We start from the raw sequence: 22651 nt of genomic DNA, 5'->3' as shown, positions 1-22651 counted from the left end.
ATCACTCTCTGACACTCTCTGACACTCTCTGACACTCTCTTTCACTCTCTATCACTCTCTGACACTCTCTGACACTCTCTGACACTCTCTGACACTCTCTGACACTCTCTATCACTATCTGACACTCTGTGACACTCTCAGACACTCACTATAACTATCTGACACTCTCTGACACTCTCTATCACTCTCTATCACTCTCTGACACTCTCTGACACTCTCTATCACTATCTGACACTCTCTGACACTCTCAGACACTCACTATCACTATCTGACACTCTCTGACACTCTCTGACACTCTCTATCACTCTCTATCACTCTCTGACACTCTCTGACACTCTCTTTCACTCTCTATCACTCTCTGACACTCTCTGACCCTCTCTGACACTCTCTGACACTCTCTATCACTATCTGACACTCTCTGACACTCTCTTTCACTCTCTATCACTCTCTGACACTCTCTGACACTCTCTGACACTCTCTATCACTATCTGACACTCTCTGACACTCTCTATCACTATCTGACACTCTCTGACACTCTCAGACACTCACTATCACTATCTGACACTCTCTGACACTCTCTATCACTATCTGACACTCTCTGACACTCTCTGACACTATCTGACACTCTCTGACACTCTCTGACACTCTCTATCACTCACTATCACTCTCTGACACTCTCTGACACTCTCTTTCACTCTCTATCACTCTCTGACACTCTCTGACACTCTCTGACACTCTCTATCACTATCTGACACTCTCTGACACTCTCTGACACTCTCAGACACTCACTATCACTCTCTGACACTCTCTGACACTCTCTGACACTCTCTATCACTTTCTATCACTCTCTGACACTCTCTGACACTCTCTGACACTCTCAGACACTCACTATCACTATCTGACACTCTCTGACACTCTCTATCACTATCTGACACTCTCTGACACTCTCTGACACTATCTGACACTCTCTGACACTCTCTGACACTCTCTATCACTCACTATCACTCTCTGACACTCTCTGACACTCTCTTTCACTCTCTATCACTCTCTGACACTCTCTGACACTCTCTGACACTCTCTATCACTATCTGACACTCTCTGACACTCTCTGACACTCTCAGACACTCACTATCACTATCTGACACTCTCTGACACTCTCTGACACTCTCTATCACTTTCTATCACTCTCTGACACTCTCTGACACTCTCTGACACTCTCTGACACTCTCTATCACTTTCTATCACTCTCTGACACTCTCTGACACTCTCAGACACTCACTATCACTATCTGACACTCTCTGACACTCTCTATCACTATCTGACACTCTCTGACACTCTCTGACACTATCTGACACTCTCTGACACTCTCAGACACTCACTATCACTATCTGACACTCTCTGACACTCTCTGACACTCTCTATCACTTTCTATCACTCTCTGACACTCTCTGACACTCTCTGACACTCTCTGACACTCTCTATCACTTTCTATCACTCTCTGACACTCTCTGACACTCTCAGACACTCACTATCACTATCTGACACTCTCTGACACTCTCTATCACTCTCTGACACTCTCTGACACTCTCTATCACTCTCTATCACTCTCTGACACTCTCTGACACTCTCTGACACTCTCTGACACTCTCTATCACTATCTGACACTCTCTGACACTCACAATCACTCTCTGACACTCTCTGACACTCTCTGACACTCTCTGACACTCTCTATCACTCTCTATCACTCTCTGACACTCTCTGACACTCTCTATCACTCTCTATCACTATCTGACACTCTCTGACACTCACAATCACTCTCTGACACTCTCTGACACTCTCTGACACTCTCTGACACTCTCTGACACTCTCTATCACTCTCTGACACTCTCAGACACTCACTATCACTATCTGACACTCTCTGACACTCTCTGACACTCTCTATCACTCTCTATCACTCTCTGTCACTCTCTGACACTCTCTGACACTCTCTATCACTATCTGACACTCTCTGACACTCACAATCACTCTCTGACACTCTCTGACACTCTCTGACACTCTCTGCACTCTCTGACACTCTCTATCACTCTCTGACACTCTCAGACACTCACTATCACTCTCTGACACTCTCTGACACTCTCTATAACTCTCTATCACTCTCAGACACTCTCTATAACTCTCTTTCACTCTCTATCACTCTCTGACACTCTCTGACACTCTCTGACACTCTCTATCACTCTCTATCACTCTCTATCACTCTCTGACACTCTCTGACACTCTCTGACACTCTCTGACACTCTCTATCACTCTCTGACAATCTCTGACACTCTCTGACACTCTCTTTCACTCTCTATCACTCTCTGACACTCTCTGACACTCTCTGACACTCTCTATCACTCTCTATTGCTCTCTATCACTCTCTGACACTCTCTGACACTCTCTGACACTTTCTATCACTCTCTATCACTCTCTGACACTCTCTGACACTCTCTGACACTCTCTATCACTCTCTATCACTCTCTATCACTCTCTGACACTCTCTGACACTTTCTGACACTCTCTATCACTCTCTGACACTCTCTGACACTCTCTGACACTCTCTGACACTCTCTTTCACTCTCTATCACTCTCTGACACTCTCTGACACTCTCTGACACTCTCTGACACTCTCTATCACTCTCTGACACTCTCTGACACTCTCCTTCACTCTCTATCACTCTCTGACACTCTCTGACACTCTCTGACACTCTCTATCACTATCTGACACTCTCTGACACTCTCTATCACTCTCTATCACTCTCTGACACTCTCTGACACTCTCTATCACTATCTGACACTCTCTGACACTCTCAGACATTCACTATCACTATCTGACACTCTCTGACACTCTCTGACACTCTCTATCACTCTCTATCACTCTCTGACACTCTCTGACACTCTCTTTCACTCTCTATCACTCTCTGACACTCTCTGACCCTCTCTGACACTCTCTGACACTCTCTATCACTATCTGACACTCTCTGACACTCTCTTTCACTCTCTATCACTCTCTGACACTCTCTGACACTCTCTGACACTCTCTATCACTATCTGACACTCTCTGACACTCTCTATCACTATCTGACACTCTCTGACACTCTCAGACACTCACTATCACTATCTGACACTCTCTGACACTCTCTATCACTATCTGACACTCTCTGACACTCTCTGACACTATCTGACACTCTCTGACACTCTCTGACACTCTCTATCACTCACTATCACTCTCTGACACTCTCTGACACTCTCTTTCACTCTCTATCACTCTCTGACACTCTCTGACACTCTCTGACACTCTCTATCACTATCTGACACTCTCTGACACTCTCTGACACTCTCAGACACTCACTATCACTCTCTGACACTCTCTGACACTCTCTGACACTCTCTATCACTTTCTATCACTCTCTGACACTCTCTGACACTCTCTGACAATCTCAGACACTCACTATCACTATCTGACACTCTCTGACACTCTCTATCACTATCTGACACTCTCTGACACTCTCTGACACTATCTGACACTCTCTGACACTCTCTGACACTCTCTATCACTCACTATCACTCTCTGACACTCTCTGACACTCTCTTTCACTCTCTATCACTCTCTGACACTCTCTGACACTCTCTGACACTCTCTATCACTATCTGACACTCTCTGACACTCTCTGACACTCTCAGACACTCACTATCACTATCTGACACTCTCTGACACTCTCTGACACTCTCTATCACTTTCTATCACTCTCTGACACTCTCTGACACTCTCTGACACTCTCTGACACTCTCTATCACTTTCTATCACTCTCTGACACTCTCTGACACTCTCTGACACTCTCAGACACTCACTATCACTATCTGACACTCTCTGACACTCTCTATCACTATCTGACACTCTCTGACACTCTCTGACACTATCTGACACTCTCTGACACTCTCAGACACTCACTATCACTATCTGACACTCTCTGACACTCTCTGACACTCTCTATCACTTTCTATCACTCTCTGACACTCTCTGACACTCTCTGACACTCTCTGACACTCTCTATCACTTTCTATCACTCTCTGACACTCTCTGACACTCTCAGACACTCACTATCACTATCTGACACTCTCTGACACTCTCTATCACTATCTGACACTCTCTGACACTCTCTGACACTATCTGACACTCTCTGACACTCTCTGACACTCTCTATCACTCACTATCACTCTCTGACACTCTCTTTCACTCTCTATCACTCTCTGACATTCTCTGACACTCTCTGACACTCTCTATCACTATCTGACACTCTCTGACACTCTCAGACACTCACTATCACTATCTGACACTCTCTGACACTCTCTATCACTTTCTATCACTCTCTGACACTCTCTGACACTCTCTATCACTATCTGACACTCTCTGACACTCTCAGACACTCACTATCACTATCTGACACTCTCTGACACTCTCTATCACTTTCTATCACTCTCTGACACTCTCTGACACTCTCTGACACTCTCAGACATTCTCAGACACTCTCTGACACTCTCTGACACTCTCTGACACTCTCTATCACTATCTGACACTCTCTGACCCTCTCTGACACTCTCTATCACTCTCTATCACTCTCTGACACTCTCTGACACTCTCTTTCACTCTCTATCACTCTCTGACACTCTCTGACACTCTCTGACACTCTCTTTCACTATCTGACACTCTCTGACACTCTCTGACACTCTCTGACACTCTCTGACACTCTCTATCACTCTCTATCACTCTCTGACACTCTCTGACACTCTCTGACATTCTCAGACACTCTCTGAACCTCTCTGAAACTCTCTATTACTCTCTGACACTCTCTGACACTCTCTGACACTCTCTGACACTCTCTATCACTCTCTATCACTCTCTGACACTCTCTGACACTCTCTATCACTCTCTGACACTCTCTGACACTCTCTATCACTTTCTATCACTCTCTGACACTCTCTGACACTCTCTGACACTCTCAGACATTCTCAGACACTCTCTGACACTCTCTGACACTCTCTGACACTCTCTATCACTATCTGACACTCTCTGACCCTCTCTGACACTCTCTATCACTCTCTATCACTCTCTGACACTCTCTGACACTCTCTTTCACTCTCTATCACTCTCTGACACTCTCTGACACTCTCTGACACTCTCTTTCACTATCTGACACTCTCTGACACTCTCTGACACTCTCTGACACTCTCTGACACTCTCTATCACTTTCTATCACTCTCTGACACTCTCTGACACTCTCTGACACTCTCTGACACTCTCTGACACTCTCAGACATTCTCAGACACTCTCTGACACTCTCTGACACTCTCTGACACTCTCTATCACTATCTGACACTCTCTGACCATCTCTGACACTCTCTATCACTCTCTATCACTCTCTGACACTCTCTGACACTCTCTTTCACTCTCTATCACTCTCTGACACTCTCTGACACTCTCTGACACTCTCTTTCACTATCTGACACTCTCTGACACTCTCTGACACTCTCTGACACTCTCTGACACTCTCTATCACTCTCTATCACTCTCTGACACTCTCTGACACTCTCTGACATTCTCAGACACTCTCTGAACCTCTCTGAAACTCTCTATTACTCTCTGACACTCTCTGACACTCTCTGACACTCTCTGACACTCTCTATCACTCTCTATCACTCTCTGACACTCTCTGACACTCTCTATCACTCTCTGACACTCTCAGACACTCTCTGACACTCTCTGACACTCTCTGAAACTCTCTATCACTCTCGATCACTCTCTGACACTCTCTGACACTCTCTGACACTGTCTGACACTCTCTATCAATCTCTATCACTCTCTGACAATCTCAGACACTCTCTGACACTCTCTATCACTCTCTATCACTCTCTGACACTCTCTGAAACTCTCTATCACTCTCGATCAATCTCTGACACTCTCTGACACTCTCTATCACTCTCTATCACTCTCTGAAACTCTCAGACATTCTCTGAAACTCTCTGAAACTCTCTATCACTCTCTGACACTCTCTGACACTCTCTGACACTCTCTGACACTCTCTGACACTCTCTATCACTCTCTATCACTCTCTGACACTGTCTGACACTCTCTATCACTCTCTATCACTCTCTGACAATCTCAGACACTCTCTGAAACTCTCTATCACTCTCGATCACTCTCTGACACTCTCTGACACTCTCTATCACTCTCTATCACTCTCTGACACTCTCTGGCACTCTCAGACACTCTCTGACACTCTCTGACACTGTCTATCACACTCTGACACTCTCTGACACTCTCAGGCACTCGCTATCACTCTCTGACACTCTCTTTCACTCTCTATCACTCTCTGACACTCTCTGACACTCTCTGACACTCTCTATCACTCTCTATCACTCTGTGACACTCTCTGACACTCTCTATCACTATCTGACACTCTGTGACACTCTCAGACACTCACTATAACTATCTGACACTCTCTGACACTCTCTATCACTCTCTGACACTCTCAGACACTCACTATCACTATCTGACACACTCTGACACTCTCTATCACTCTCTGACACTCTCTGACACTCTCTGACACTCTCTATCACTCTCTATCACTCTCTGACACTCTCTGACACTCTCAGACACTCACTATCACTATCTGACACTCTCTGACACTCTCTATCACTCTCTATCACTCTCTGACACTCTCTGACACTCTCTTTCACTCTCTATCACTCTCTGACACTCTCTGACACTCTCTGACACTCTCTATCACTCTCTGACACTCTCTGACACTCTCTGACACTCTCTATCACTATCTGACACTCTCCGACACTCTCTGACACTCTCTATCACTCTCTATCACTCTCTGACACTCTCTGACACTCTCTTTCACTCTCTATCACTCTCTGACACTCTCTGACACTCTCTATCACTCTCTGACACTCTCTGACACTCTCAGACACTCCCTTTCACTCTCCGACACTCTCTGACACTCTCTATCACTCTCTATCACTCTCTGACACTCTCTGACACTCTCTTTCACTCTCTATCACTCTCTGACACTCTCTGACACTCTCTGACACTCTCTTTCACTCTCTGACACTCTCTGACACTCTCTGACACTCTCTATCACTATCTGACACTCTCCGACACTCTCTGACACTCTCTATCACTCTCTATCACTCTCTGACACTCTCTGACACTCTCTTTCACTCTCTATCACTCTCTGACACTCTCTGACACTCTCTGACACTCTCTATCACTATCTGACACTCTCTGACACACTCTGACACTCTCTATCACTCTCTATCACTCTCTGACACTCTCTGACACTCTCTGACACTCTCTATCACTCTCTATCACTCTCTGACACTCTCTGACACTCTCTGACACTCTCAGACATTCTCAGACACTCTCTGAACATCTCTGAAACTCTCTATTACTCTCAGACACTCTCTGACACTCTCTGACACTCTCTGACACTCTCTATCACTCTCTATCACTCTCTGACACTCTCTGACACTCTCTGACACTCTCTATCACTCTCTGACACTCTCAGACACTCTCTGACACTCTCTGAAACTCTCTATCACTCTCGATCACTCTCTGACAGTCTCTGACACTCTCTATCACTCTCTATCACTCTCTCACACTCTCAGACACTCTCTGACACTCTCTATCACTATCTGACACTCTCCGACACTCTCTGACACTCTCTATCACTCTCTATCACTCTCTGACACTCTCTGACACTCTCTGACACTCTCTTTCACTCTCTATCACTCTCTGACACTCTCTGACACTCTCTGACACTCTCTATCACACTCTATCGCACTCTGACACTCTCTGAAACTCTCAGACATTCTCAGACACTCTCTGAAACTCTCTGAAACTCTCTATCACTCTCAGACACTCTCTGACACTCTCTGACATTCTCTGACACTCTCTATCACTCTCTGACACTCTCTGGCACTCTCAGACACTCTCTGACACTCTCTGACACTGTCTATCACACTCTGACACTCTCTGACACTCTCAGGCACTCACTATCACTCTCTGACACTCTCTGACACTCTCTATCACTCTTTATCACTCTCTGACACTCTCTGACACTCTCTATCACTCTCTGACACTCTCTGACACTCTCTGACACTCTCTGAAACTCTCTATCCCTCTCTATCACTCTCTGACACTCTCTGACACTCTCTGTCACTCTCTATCACTCTCTGACACTCTCTGACACTCTCTGACACTCTCAGACACTCTCTGACACTCTCTGAAACTCTCTATCACTCTCTGACACTCTCTGACACTCTCTGACACTCTCTGACACTCTCTGACACTCTCTATCACTCTTTATCACTCTTTATCACTCTCTGACACTCTCTGACACTCTCTATCACTCTCTGACACTCTCTGACACTCTCTATCCCTCTCTATCACTCTCTGACATTCTCTGACACTCTCTGTCACTCTCTATCACTCTCTGACACTCTCTGACACTCTCTGACACTCTCTGACACTCTCTGACACTCTCTGACACTCTCTGAAACTCTCTATCACTCTCTGACACTCTCTGACACTCTCTGACACTCTCTGACACTCTCTGACACTCTCTATCACTCTCTGACACTCTCTGACACTCTCAGACATTCTCAGAGACTCTCTGAAACTCTCTGCAACTCTCTATCAATCTCTGACGCTCTCTGACACTCTCTATCACTCTCTGACACTCTCTGACACTCTCTGACACTCTCTATCACTCTCTATCACTCTCTGACACTCTCTGACACTCTCTATCACTCTCTGACACTCTCTGACACTCTCTGTCACTCTCTATCACTCTCTGACATTCTCTGACACTCTCTGACACTCTCTTTCACTCTCTATCACTCTCTGACACTCTCTGACACTCTCTGACACTCTCTGACACTCTCTATCACTATCTGACACTCTCTGACACTCTCTGACACTCTCTATCACTCTCTATCACTCTCTGACACTCTCTGACACTCTCAGACACTCTCTGACACTCTCTGACACTGTCTATCACACTCTGACACTCTCTGACACTCTCAGACACTCACTATCACTCTCTGACACTCTCTGACACTCTCTATCAATCTTTATCACTCTCTGACACTCTCTGACACTCTCTATCAATCTTTATCACTCTCTGACACTCTCTGACACTCTCTGACACTCTCTGACACTCTCTGACACTCTCTGAAACTCTCTATTCCTCTCTATCACTCTCTGACACTCTCTGACACTCTCTATCACTCTCTGACACTCTCTGACACTCTCTGACACTCTCTGACACTCTCAGACACTCTCAGACACTCTCTGACACTCTCTGACACTCTCTGAAACTCTCTATCACTCTCTATCACTCTCTGACACTCTCTGACACTCTCTGACACTCTCTGACACTCTCTGAAACTCTCTATCACTCTCTATCACTCTCTGACACTGTCTGACACACTCTATCACTCTCTATCACTCTCTGACACTCTCAGACACTCTCTGACACTCTCTGACACTCTCTATCACTCTCTATCACTCTCTGACACTCTCAGACACTCTCAGACACTCTCTGACACTCTCTGACACTGTCTATCACACTCTGACACTCTCAGACACTCACTATCACTCTCTGACACTCTCTGACACTCTCTATCAATCTTTATCACTCTCTGACACTCTCTGACACTCTCTATCACTCTCTGACACTCTCTGACACTCTCTGACACTCTCTGACACTCTCTGAAACTCTCTATCCCTCTCTATCACTCTCTGACACTCTCTGTCACTCTCTGACACTCTCTGACACTCTCTGACACTCTCAGACACTCTCAGACACTCTCTGACACTCTCTGACACTCTCTGAAACTCTCTATCACTCTCTGACACTCTCTGACACTCTCTGACACTCTCTGACACTCTCTGACACTCTCTATCACTCTCTGACACTCTCTGACACTCTCTGACATTCTCAGAGACTCTCTGAAACTCTCTGCAACTCTCTGACACTCTCTGACACTCTCTGACACTCTCTATCACTCACTATCACTCTCTGACACTCTCTGACACTCTCTATCACTCTCTATCACTCTCTATCACTCTCTATCACTCTCTGACACTCTCGGACACTCTCTGACACTCTCTGACACTCTGTGACACTCTATCACTCTCTGACACTCTCTGACACTCTCTGACACTCTCTTTCACTCTCTATCATTCTCTGACACTCTCAGACACTCTCAGACACTCTCAGACACTCTCTGACACTCTCGATCACTCTCGATCACTCTCTGACACTCTCTGACACTCTCTGACACTCTCTATCACTATCTGACACTCTGTGACACTCTCAGGTACTCACTATCACTATCTGACACTCTCTGACACTCTCTGACACTCTCTTTCACTCTCTATCACTCTCTGACACTCTCTGACACTCCCTATCACTCTCTGACACTCTCTGACACTCTCTGACACTCTCTGACACTCTCTGACACTCTCTATCACTCTCTGACACTCTCTGACACTCTCTGACACTCTCTGACACTCTCTTTCACTCTCTATCACTCTCTGACTCTCTCTGACACTCTCTGACACTCTCTGACACTCTCTGACACTCTCTGACACTCTCGATCACTCTCGATCACTCTCGATCACTCTCTGACACTCTCTGACACTCTCTATCACTCTCTGACACTCTCTGACACTCTCTGACACTCCCTATCACTCTCTATCACTCTCTGACACTCTCTGACACTCTCTGACACTCTCTGACACTCTCTGACACTCTCTGACACTCTCTATCACTATCTGACACTCTGTGACACTCTCAGGTACTCACTATCACTATCTGACACTCTCTGACACTCTCTGACACTCTCTTTCACTCTCTATCACTCTCTGACACTCTCTGACACTCTCTATCACTCTCTATCACTCTCTGACACTCTCTGACACTCTCCGACACTCTCTGACACTCTCTATCACTCTCTGACACTCTCTGACACTCTCTGACACTCTCTTTCACTCTCTATCACTCTCTGACACTCTCTGACACTCTCTGACACTCTCTATCACTCTCTATCACTCTCAGACACTCTCTGACACTCTCTGACACTCTCTGACACTCTCTTTCACTCTCTATCACTCTCTGACACTCCCTGACACTCTCTGACACTCTCCATCACTCTCTATCTCTCTCTGACACTCTCTGACACTCTCAGACACTCACTATCACTCTCTGACACTCTCTGACACTCTCTGACACTCTCTGACACTCTCTGACACTCTCTATCACTCTCTGACACTCTCTGACACTGTCTATCACACTCTGACACTCTCTGACACTCTCAGGCACTCACTATCACTCTCTGACACTCTCTGACACTCTCTATCACTCTTTATCACTCTCTGACACTCTCTGACACTCTCTATCACTCTCTGACACTCTCTGACACTCTCTGAAACTCTCTATCCCTCTCTATCACTCTCTGACACTCTCTGACACTCTCTGTCACTCTCTATCACTCTCTGACACTCTCTGACACTCTCTGACACTCTCTATCACTCTCTGACACTCTCTGACACTCTCTATCCCTCTCTATCACTCTCTGACACTCTCTGTCACTCTCTATCACTCTCTGACACTCTCTGACACTCTCTGACACTCTCTGACACTCTCAGACACTCTCTGACACTCTCTGAAACTCTCTATCACTCTCTGACACTCTCTGACACTCTCTGACACTCTCTGACACTCTCTGACACTCTCTATCACTCTCTGACACTCTCTGACACTCTCAGACATTCTCAGAGACTCTCTGAAACTCTCTGCAACTCTCTATCAATCTCTGACACTCTCTGACACTCTCTATCACTCTCTGACACTCTCTGACACTCTCTGACACTCTCTATCACTCTCTATCACTCTCTGACACTCTCTGACACTCTCTGACACTGTCTATCACACTTTATCACTCTCTGACACTCTCTGACACTCTCTATCACTCTCTGACACTCTCTATCACTCTCTGACACTCTCTGACACTCTCTGAAACTCTCTATCCCTCTCTATCACTCTCTGACACTCTCTGACACTCTCTGTCACTCTCTATCACTCTCTGACACTCTCTGACACTCTCTGACACTCTCAGACACTCTCTGACACTCTCTGAAACTCTCTATCACTCTCTGACACTCTCTGACACTCTCTGACACTCTCTGACACTCTCTATCACTCTTTATCACTCTTTATCACTCTCTGACACTCTCTGACACTCTCTATCACTCTCTGACACTCTCTGACACTCTCTATCCCTCTCTATCACTCTCTGACACTCTCTGACACTCTCTGTCACTCTCTATCACTCTCTGACACTCTCTGACACTCTCTGACACTCTCTGACACTCTCAGACACTCTCTGACACTCTCTGAAACTCTCTATCACTCTCTGACACTCTCTGACACTCTCTGACACTCTCTGACACTCTCTATCACTCTCTGACACTCTCTGACACTCTCAGACATTCTGAGAGACTCTCTGAAACTCTCTGCAACTCTCTATCAATCTCTGACACTCTCTGACACTCTCTATCACTCTCTGACACTCTCTGACACTCTCTGACACTCTCTATCACTCTCTATCACTCTCTGACACTCTCTGACACTCTCTGTCACTCTCTGACACTCTCTGACACTCTCTGTCACTCTCTATCACTCTCTGACATTCTCTGACACTCTCTGACACTCTCTTTCACTCTCTATCACTCTCTGACACTCTCTGACACTCTCTGACACTCTCTATCACTATCTGACACTCTCTGACACTCTCTGACACTCTCTATCACTCTCTATCACTCTCTGACTCTCTCTGACACTCTCTGACACTCTCAGACACTCTCTGACACTCTCTGACACTGTCTATCACACTCTGACACTCTCTGACACTCTCAGACACTCACTATCACTCTCTGACACTCTCTGACACTCTCTATCAATCTTTATCACTCTCTGACACACTCTGACACTCTCTGACACTCTCTGACACTCTCTGACACTCTCTGACACTCTCTGACACTCTCTGACACTCTCTATCCCTCTCTATCACTCTCTGACACTCTCTGACACTCTCTATCACTCTCTGACACTCTCTGACACTCTCTGACACTCTCTGACACTCTCTGACAATCTCTGACACTCTCAGACACTCTCTGACACTCTCTGACACTCTCTGAAACTCTCTATCACTCTCTATCACTCTCTCACACTCTCTGACACTCTCTGACACTCTCTGACACTCTCTGACACTCTCTGAAACTCTCTATCACTCTCTATCACTCTCTGACACTGTCTGACACACTCTATCACTCTCTATCACTCTCTGACACTCTCAGAAACTCTCTGACACTCTCTGACACTCTCTATCACTCTCTATCACTCTCTGACACTCTCAGACACTCTCAGACACTCTCTGACACTCTCTGACACTGTCTATCACACTCTGACACTCTCTATCACTCTTTAACACTCTTTATCACTCTCTGACACTCTCTGACACTCTCTATCACTCTCTGACACTCTCTATCACTCTCTGACACTCTCTGACACTCTCTATCCCTCTCTATCACTCTCTGACACTCTCTGACACTCTCTGTCACTCTCTATCACTCTCTGACACTCTCTGACACTCTCTGACACTCTCAGACACTCTCTGACACTCTCTGAAACTCTCTATCACTCTCTGACACTCTCTGACACTCTCTGACACTCTCTGACACTCTCTATCACTCTCTGACACTCTCTGACACTCTCAGACATTCTGAGAGACTCTCTGAAACTCTCTGCAACTCTCTATCAATCTCTGACACTCTCTATCACTCTCTGACACTCTCTGACACTCTCTGACACTCTCTATCACTCTCTATCACTCTCTGACACTCTCTGACACTCTCTATCACTCTCTGACACTCTCTGACACTCTCTGTCACTCTCTATCACTCTCTGACATTCTCTGACACTCTCTGACACTCTCTTTCACTCTCTATCACTCTCTGACACTCTCTGACACTCTCTGCCACTCTCTATCACTATCTGACACTCTCTGACACTCTCTGACACTCTCTATCACTCTCTATCACTCTCTGACTCTCTCTGACACTCTCTGACACTCTCAGACACTCTCTGACACTCTCTGACACTGTCTATCACACTCTGACACTCTCTGACACTCTCAGACACTCACTATCACTCTCTGACACTCTCTGACACTCTCTATCAATCTTTATCACTCTCTGACACTCTCTGACACTCTCTGACACTCTCTGACACTCTCTGACACTCTCTGAAACTCTCTATCCCTCTCTATCACTCTCTGACACTCTCTGACACTCTCTGACACTCTCTGACACTCTCTGACACTCTCTGACACTCTCTGAAACTGTCTATCCCTCTCTATCACTCTCTGACACTCTCTGACACTCTCTGACACTCTCAGACATTCTCTGACACTCTCTGAAACTCTCTATCACTCTCTATCACTCTCTATCACTCTCTGACACTCTCTGACACTCTCTATCACTCTCTGACACTCTCTGACACTCTCTGACACTCTCTGACACTCTCAGACACTCTCAGACACTCTCTGACACTCTCTGAAACTCTCTATCACTCTCTATCACTCTCTGACACTCTCTGACACTCTCTGACACTCTCTGACACTCTCTGACACTCTCTGAAACTCTCTATCACTCTCTATCACTCTCTGACACTGTCTGACACACTCTATCACTCTCTATCACTCTCTGACACTCTCAGACACTCTCTGACACTCTCTGACACTCTCTGACACTCTCTATCACTCTCTATCACTCTCTGACACTCTCAGACACTCTCAGACACTCTCTGACACTCTCTGACACTGTCTATCACACTCTGACACTCTCAGACACTCACTATCACTCTCTGACACTCTCTGACACTCTCTATCAATCTTTATCACTCTCTGACACTCTCTGACACTCTCTATCACTCTCTGACACTCTCTGACACTCTCTGACACTCTCTGACACTCTCTGACACTCTCTGAAACTCTCTATCCCTCTCTATCACTCTCTGACACTCTCTGTCACTCTCTGACACTCTCTGACACTCTCTGACACTCTCTGACACTCTCAGACACTCTCAGACACTCTCTGACACTCTCCGACACTCTCTGAAACTCTCTATCACTCTCTGACACTCTCTGACACTCTCTGACACTCTCTGACACTCTCTGACACTCTCTATCACTCTCTGACACTCTCTGACACTCTCTGACATTCTCAGAGACTCTCTGAAACTCTCTGCAACTCTCTGACACTCTCTGACACTCTCTATCACTCACTATCACTCTCTGACACTCTCTGACACTCTCTATCACTCTCTATCACTCTCTATCACTCTCTATCACTCTCTGACACTCTCGGACACTCTCTGACACTCTCTGACACTCTGTGACACTCTATCACTCTCTGACACTCTCTGACACTCTCTGACACTCTCTTTCACTCTCTATCATTCTCTGACACTCTCAGACACTCTCAGACACTCTCAGACACTCTCAGACACTCTCTGACACTCTCGATCACTCTCGATCACTCTCTGACACTCTCTGACACTCTCTGACACTCTCTATCACTATCTGACACTCTGTGACACTCTCAGGTACTCACTATCACTATCTGACACTCTCTGACACTCTCTGACACTCTCTTTCACTCTCTATCACTCTCTGACACTCTCTGACACTCCCTATCACTCTCTGACACTCTCTGACACTCTCTGACACTCTCTGACACTCTCTGACACTCTCTATCACTCTCTATCACTCTCTTTCACTCTCTATCACTCTCTGACTCTCTCTGACACTCTCTGACACTCTCTGACACTCTCGATCACTCTCGATCACTCTCGATCACTCTCGATCACTCTCTGACACTCTCTGACACTCTCTATCACTATCTGACACTCTGTGACACTCTCAGGTACTCACTATCACTATCTGACACTCTCTGACACTCTCTGACACTCTCTTTCACTCTCTATCACTCTCTGACACTCTCTGACACTCTCTATCACTCTCTATCACTCTCCGACACTCTCTGACACTCTCCGACACTCTCTGACACTCTCTATCACTCTCTGACACTCTCTGACACTCTCTGACACTCTCTTTCACTCTCTATCACTCTCTGACACTCTCTGACACTCTCTGACACTCTCTATCACTCTCTATCACTCTCAGACACTCTCTGACACTCTCTGACACTCTCTGACACTCTCTTTCACTCTCTATCACTCTCTGACACTCCCTGACACTCTCTGACACTCTCCATCACTCTCTATCTCTCTCTGACACTCTCTGACACTCTCAGACACTCACTATCACTCTCTGACACTCTCTGACACTCTCTGACACTCTCTGACACTCTCTATCACTCTCTGACACTCTCTGACACTCTATGACACTCTCAGACACTCACTATCACTCTCTGACACTCTCTGACACTCTCTATCACTCTCTGACACTCTCTGACACTCTCTGACACTCTCAGACACTCACTATCACTCTCTGACACTCTGACACTCTCTGACACTCTCTGACACTCTCAGACACTCTCTATCACTCTGTGACACTCTATTACTCTCTGACACTCTCTGACACTCTCAGACACTCACTATCACTCTCTGACACTCTGACACTCTCTGACACTCTCAGACACTCACTATCACTCTCTGACACTCTGACACTCTCTGACACTCTCTGACACTCTCAGACACTCTCTATCACTCTGTGACACTCTATTACTCTCTGACACTCTCTGACACTCTCAGACACTCACTATCACTCTCTGACACTCTGACACTCTCTGACACTCTCTGACACTCTCAGACACTCTCTATCACTCTGTGACACTCTATCACTCTCTGACACTCTCTGACACTCTGTGACACTCTCTGACACTCTCTATCACTCTGTGACACTCTATCACTCTGTGACACTCTATCACTCTCTGACACTCTGACACTCTCTGACACTCTCTGACACTCTCAGACACTCTCTATCACTCTGTGACACTCTATCACTCTCTGACACTCTCTGACACTCTGTGACACTCTCTGACACTCTCTATCACTCTGTGACACTCTATCACTCTCTGACACTCTCTGACACTCTCTTTCACTCTCTATCACTCTCTGACACTCTCTGACACTCTCTGACACTCTCTGACACTCTCTATCACTCTCTATCACTCTCTGACACTCTCTGACACTCTCTGACACTCTCTATCACTCTCTATCACTCTCTGACACTCTCTGACACTCTCTATCACTCTCTGACACTCTCTGACACTCTCTGACACTCTCTATCACTCTCTATCACTCTCTGACACTCTCTGACACTCTCTGACACTCTCTATCACTCTCTATCACTCTCTGACACTCTCTATCACTCTCTGACACTCTCTGACACTCTCTGACACTCCCTTTCACTCTCTATCACTCTCTGACACTCTCAGGCACTCTCTGACACTCTCTTTCACTCTCTATCACTCTCTGACACTCTCAGACTCTCTCTGACACTCTCTGACACTCTCTGACACTCTCTGACACTCTCTATCACTCTCTATCACTCTCTGACACTCTCTGACACTCTCAGACATTCTCAGACACTCTCTGAACCTCTCTGAAACTCTCTATTACTCTCAGACACTCTCTGACACTCTCTGACACTCTCTGACACTCTCTATCACTCTCTATCACTCTCTGACACTCTCTGACACTCTCTATCACTCTCTGACACTCTCTGACACTCTCTGACACTCACTATCACTCTCTGACACTCTCTGACACTCTCAGACACTCACTATCACTCTCTGACACTCTGACACTCTCTGACACTCTCTGACACTCTCAGACACTCTCTGACACTCTCAGACACTCACTATCACTCTCTGACACTCTGACACTCTCTGACACTCTCTGACACTCTCTGACACTCTCAGACACTCTCTGACACTCTCAGACACTCTCTGACACTCTCAGACACTCTCTATCACTCTGTGACACTCTATCACTCTCTGACACTCTCTGACACTCTCAGACACTCACTATCACTCTCTGACACTCTGACACTCTCTGACACTCTCTGACACTCTCAGACACTCTCTATCACTCTGTGACACTCTATCACTCTCTGACACTCTCTGACACTCTCTGACACTCTCTTTCACTCTCTATCACTCTCTGACACTCTCTATCACTCTCTGACACTCTCTGACACTCTCTGACACTCTGTGACACTCTCTGACACTCTCTATCACTCTGTGACACTCTATCACTCTCTGACACTCTCTGACACTCTCTGACACTCTCTTTCACTCTCTATCACTCTCAGACGCTCTCTGACACTCTCTGACACTCTCTATCACTCTCTATCACTCTCTGACACTCTCTGACACTCTCTGACACTCTCTATCACTCTCTATCACTCTCTGACACTCTCTGACACTCGCTGACACTCTCAGACACTCTCTATCACTCTGTGACACTTTATCACTCTCTGACACTCTCTGACACTCTCTGACACTCCCTTTCACTCTCTATCACTCTCTGACACTCTCAGACACTCTCTGACACTCTCTTTCACTCTCTATCACTCTCTGACACTCTCAGACATTCTCAGACACTCTCTGAACCTCTCTGAAACTCTCTATTACTCTCAGACACTCTCTGACACTCTCTGACACTCTCTGACAATCTCTATCACTCTCTATCACTCTCTGACACTCTCTGACACTCTCTATCACTCTCTGACACTCTCTATCACTCTCTGACACTCTCTGAAACTCTCTATCACTCTCGATCACTCTCTGACACTCTCTGACACTCTCTATCACTCTCTATCACTCTCTGACACTCTCTCAAACTCTCAGACATTCTCAGACACTCTCTGAAACTCTCTGAAACTCTCTATCACTCTCAGACACTCTCTGACACTCTCTGACACTCTCTATCACTCTCTGACACTCTCTGACACTCTCTATCACTCTGTGACACTCTCAGACACTCTCTGACACTCTCTGATACTCTCTATCACTCTCTATCACTCTCTGACACTGTCTGACACTCTCTATCACTCTCTATCACTCTCTGACACTCTCAGACACTCTCTGACACTCTCTGAAACTCTCTATCACTCTCAATCACTCTCTGACATTCTCTGACACTCTCTATCACACTCTATCGCACTCTGACACTCTCTGAAACTCTCAGACATTCTCAGACACTCTCTGAAACTCTCTGAAACTCTCTATCACTCTCAGACACTCTCTGACACTCTCTGACATTCTCTGACACTCTCTATCACTCTCTGACACTCTCTGGCACTCTCAGACACTCTCTGACACTCTCTGACACTGTCTATCACACTCTGACACTCTCTGACACTCTCAGGCACTCACTATCACTCTCTGACACTCTCTGACACTCTCTATCACTCTTTAACACTCTCTGACACTCTCTGACACTCTCTATCACTCTCGATCACTCTCTGACACTCTCTGACACTCTCTATCACTCTCTGACTCTCTCTGACACTGTCTGACACTCTCTATCACTCTCTGACACTCTCTGACACTCTCTATCACTCTCGATCACTCTCTGACACTCTCTGACACTCTCTATCACTCTCTGACACTCTCTGACACTGTCTGACACTCTCTATCACTCTCTGACATTCTCTGACACTCTCTGACACTCTCTTTCACTCTCTATCACTCTCTGACACTCTCTGACACTCTCTGACACTCTCTATCACTATCTGACACTCTCTGACACTCTCTGACACTCTCTGACACTCTCTATCACTCTCTATCACTCTCTGACACTCTCTGACACTCTCTGACACTCTCTATAACTCTCTATCACTCTCTGACTCTCTCTGACACTCTCAGACATTCTCAGACACTCTCTGAAACTCTCTGAAACTCTCTATTACTCTCAGACACTCTCTGACACTCTCTGACACTCTCTATCACTCTCTATCACTCTCTGACACTCTCTGACACTCTCTATCACTCTCTGACACTCTCGGACACTCTCTGACACTCTCTGAAACTCTCTATCACTCTCTGACACTGTCTGACACTCTCTATCACTCTCTATCACTCTCTGACACTCTCAGACACTCTCTGACACTCTCTGAAACTCTCTATCACTCTCGATCACTCTCTGACACTGTCTATCACATTCTGACACTCTCTGACACTCTCAGACACTCACTATCACTCTCTGACACTCTCTGACACTCTCTATCAATCTTTATCACTCTCTGACCCTCTCTGACACTCTCTATCACTCTCTGACACTCTCTGACACTCTCTGACACTCTCTGACACTCTCTGACACTCTCTGAAACTCTCTATCCCTCTCTATCCCTCTCTATCACTCTCTGACACTCTCTGACACTCTCTGTCACTCTCTATCACTCTCTGAAACTCTCTATCACTCTCAGACACTCTCAGACACTCTCTGACACTCTCTGAAACTCTCTATCACTCTCTGACACTCTCTGACACTCTCTGACACTCTCTGGCACTCTCTAACACTCTCTATCACTCTCTGACACTCTCTGACACTCTCAGACATTCTCAGAGACTCTCTGAAACTCTCTGCAACTCTCTATCACTCTCTGACACTCTCTGACACTCTCTGACACTCTCTGACACACTCTATCACTCACTATCACTCTCTGACACTCTCTATCAATCTTTATCACTCTCTGACACTCTCTGACACTCTCTATCACTCTCTGACACTCTCTGACACTCTCTGACACTCTCTGACACTCTCTGAAACTCTCTATCCCTCTCTATCCCTCTCTATCACTCTCTGACACTCTCTGACACTCTCTGTCACTCTCTATCACTCTCTGAAACTCTCTATCACTCTCTGACACTCTCTGACACTCTCTGACACTCTCAGACACTCTCTGACACTCTCTGAAACTCTCTATCACTCTCTGACACTCTCTGACACTCTCTGACACTCTCTGGCACTCTCTAACACTCTCTATCACTCTCTGACACTCTCTGACACTCTCAGACATTCTCAGAGACTCTCTGAAACTCTCTGCAACTCTCTATCACTCTCTGACACTCTCTGACACTCTCTGACACTCTCTGACACACACTATCACTCACTATCACTCTCTGACACTCTCTGACACTCTCTGACACTCTCTGACACACTCTGACACACTCTGACACTCTCAGACACTCTCTATCACTCTGTGACACTCTATCACTCTCTGACACTCTCTGACACTCTCTTTCACTCTCTGACACTCTCTGACACTCTCTGACACTCTCTGACACTCTCTATCACTCTCTGACACTCTCTGACACTCTCTGACACTCTCTATCACTCTCTATCACTCTCTTTCACTCTCTATCACTCTCTGACACTCTCAGACTGTCTCTGACACTCTCTGACACTCTCTGACACTCTCTGACACTCCCGATAACTCTCGATCACTCTCGATCACTCTCTGACACTCTCTGACACTCTCTGACACTCTCTGACACTCTCTATCACTATCTGACACTCTGTGACACTCTCAGGTACTCACTATCACTATCTGACACTCTCTGACACTCTCTGACACTCTCTTTCACTCTCTATCACTCTCTGACACTCTCTGACACTCTCTATCACTCTCTATCACTCTCTGACACTCTCTGACACTCTCTGACACTCTCTGACACTCTCTATCACTCTCTGACACTCTCTGACACTCTCTGACACTCTCTATCACTCTCAATCACTCTCAGACACTCTCTGACACTCTCTGACACTCTCTTTCACTCTCTATCACTCTCTGACACTCTCTGACACTCTCTGACACTCTCTATCACTCTCTATCTCTCTCTGACACTCTCTATCACTCTCTGACACTCTCTGACACTCTATGCCACTCTCAGACACTCACTATCACTCTCTGACACTCTCTGACACTCTCTGACACTCTCTGACACTCTCTATCACTCTCTATCTCTCTCTGACACTCTCTGACACTCTCTGACACTCTCTATCACTCTCTATCTCTCTCTGACACTCTCTGACACTCTCTGACACTCTCTATCACTCTCTGACACTCTCTGACACTCTATGACACTCTCAGACACTCACTATCACTCTCTGACACTCTCTGACACTCTCTGACACTCTCTGACACTCTCTGACACTCTCTGACACTCTCAGACACTCACTATCACTCTCTGACACTCTCTGACACTCTCTGACACTCTCAGACACTCACTATCACTCTCTGACACTCTGACACTCTCTGACACTCTCTGACACTCTCTGACACTCTCAGACACTCTCTGACACTCTCTGACACTCTCAGACACTCACTATCACTCTCTGACACTCTGACACTCTCTGACACTCTCTGACACTCTCTATCACTCTGTGACACTCTATCACTCTCGGACACTCTCTGACACTCTCTTTCACTCTCTATCACTCTCTGA

This window comes from Heterodontus francisci, chromosome 8 (genome assembly GCF_036365525.1).
Source record: "Heterodontus francisci isolate sHetFra1 chromosome 8, sHetFra1.hap1, whole genome shotgun sequence".
Lineage (NCBI taxonomy): Eukaryota > Metazoa > Chordata > Chondrichthyes > Heterodontiformes > Heterodontidae > Heterodontus > Heterodontus francisci.
This window is presented reverse-complemented; position numbering follows the sequence as displayed.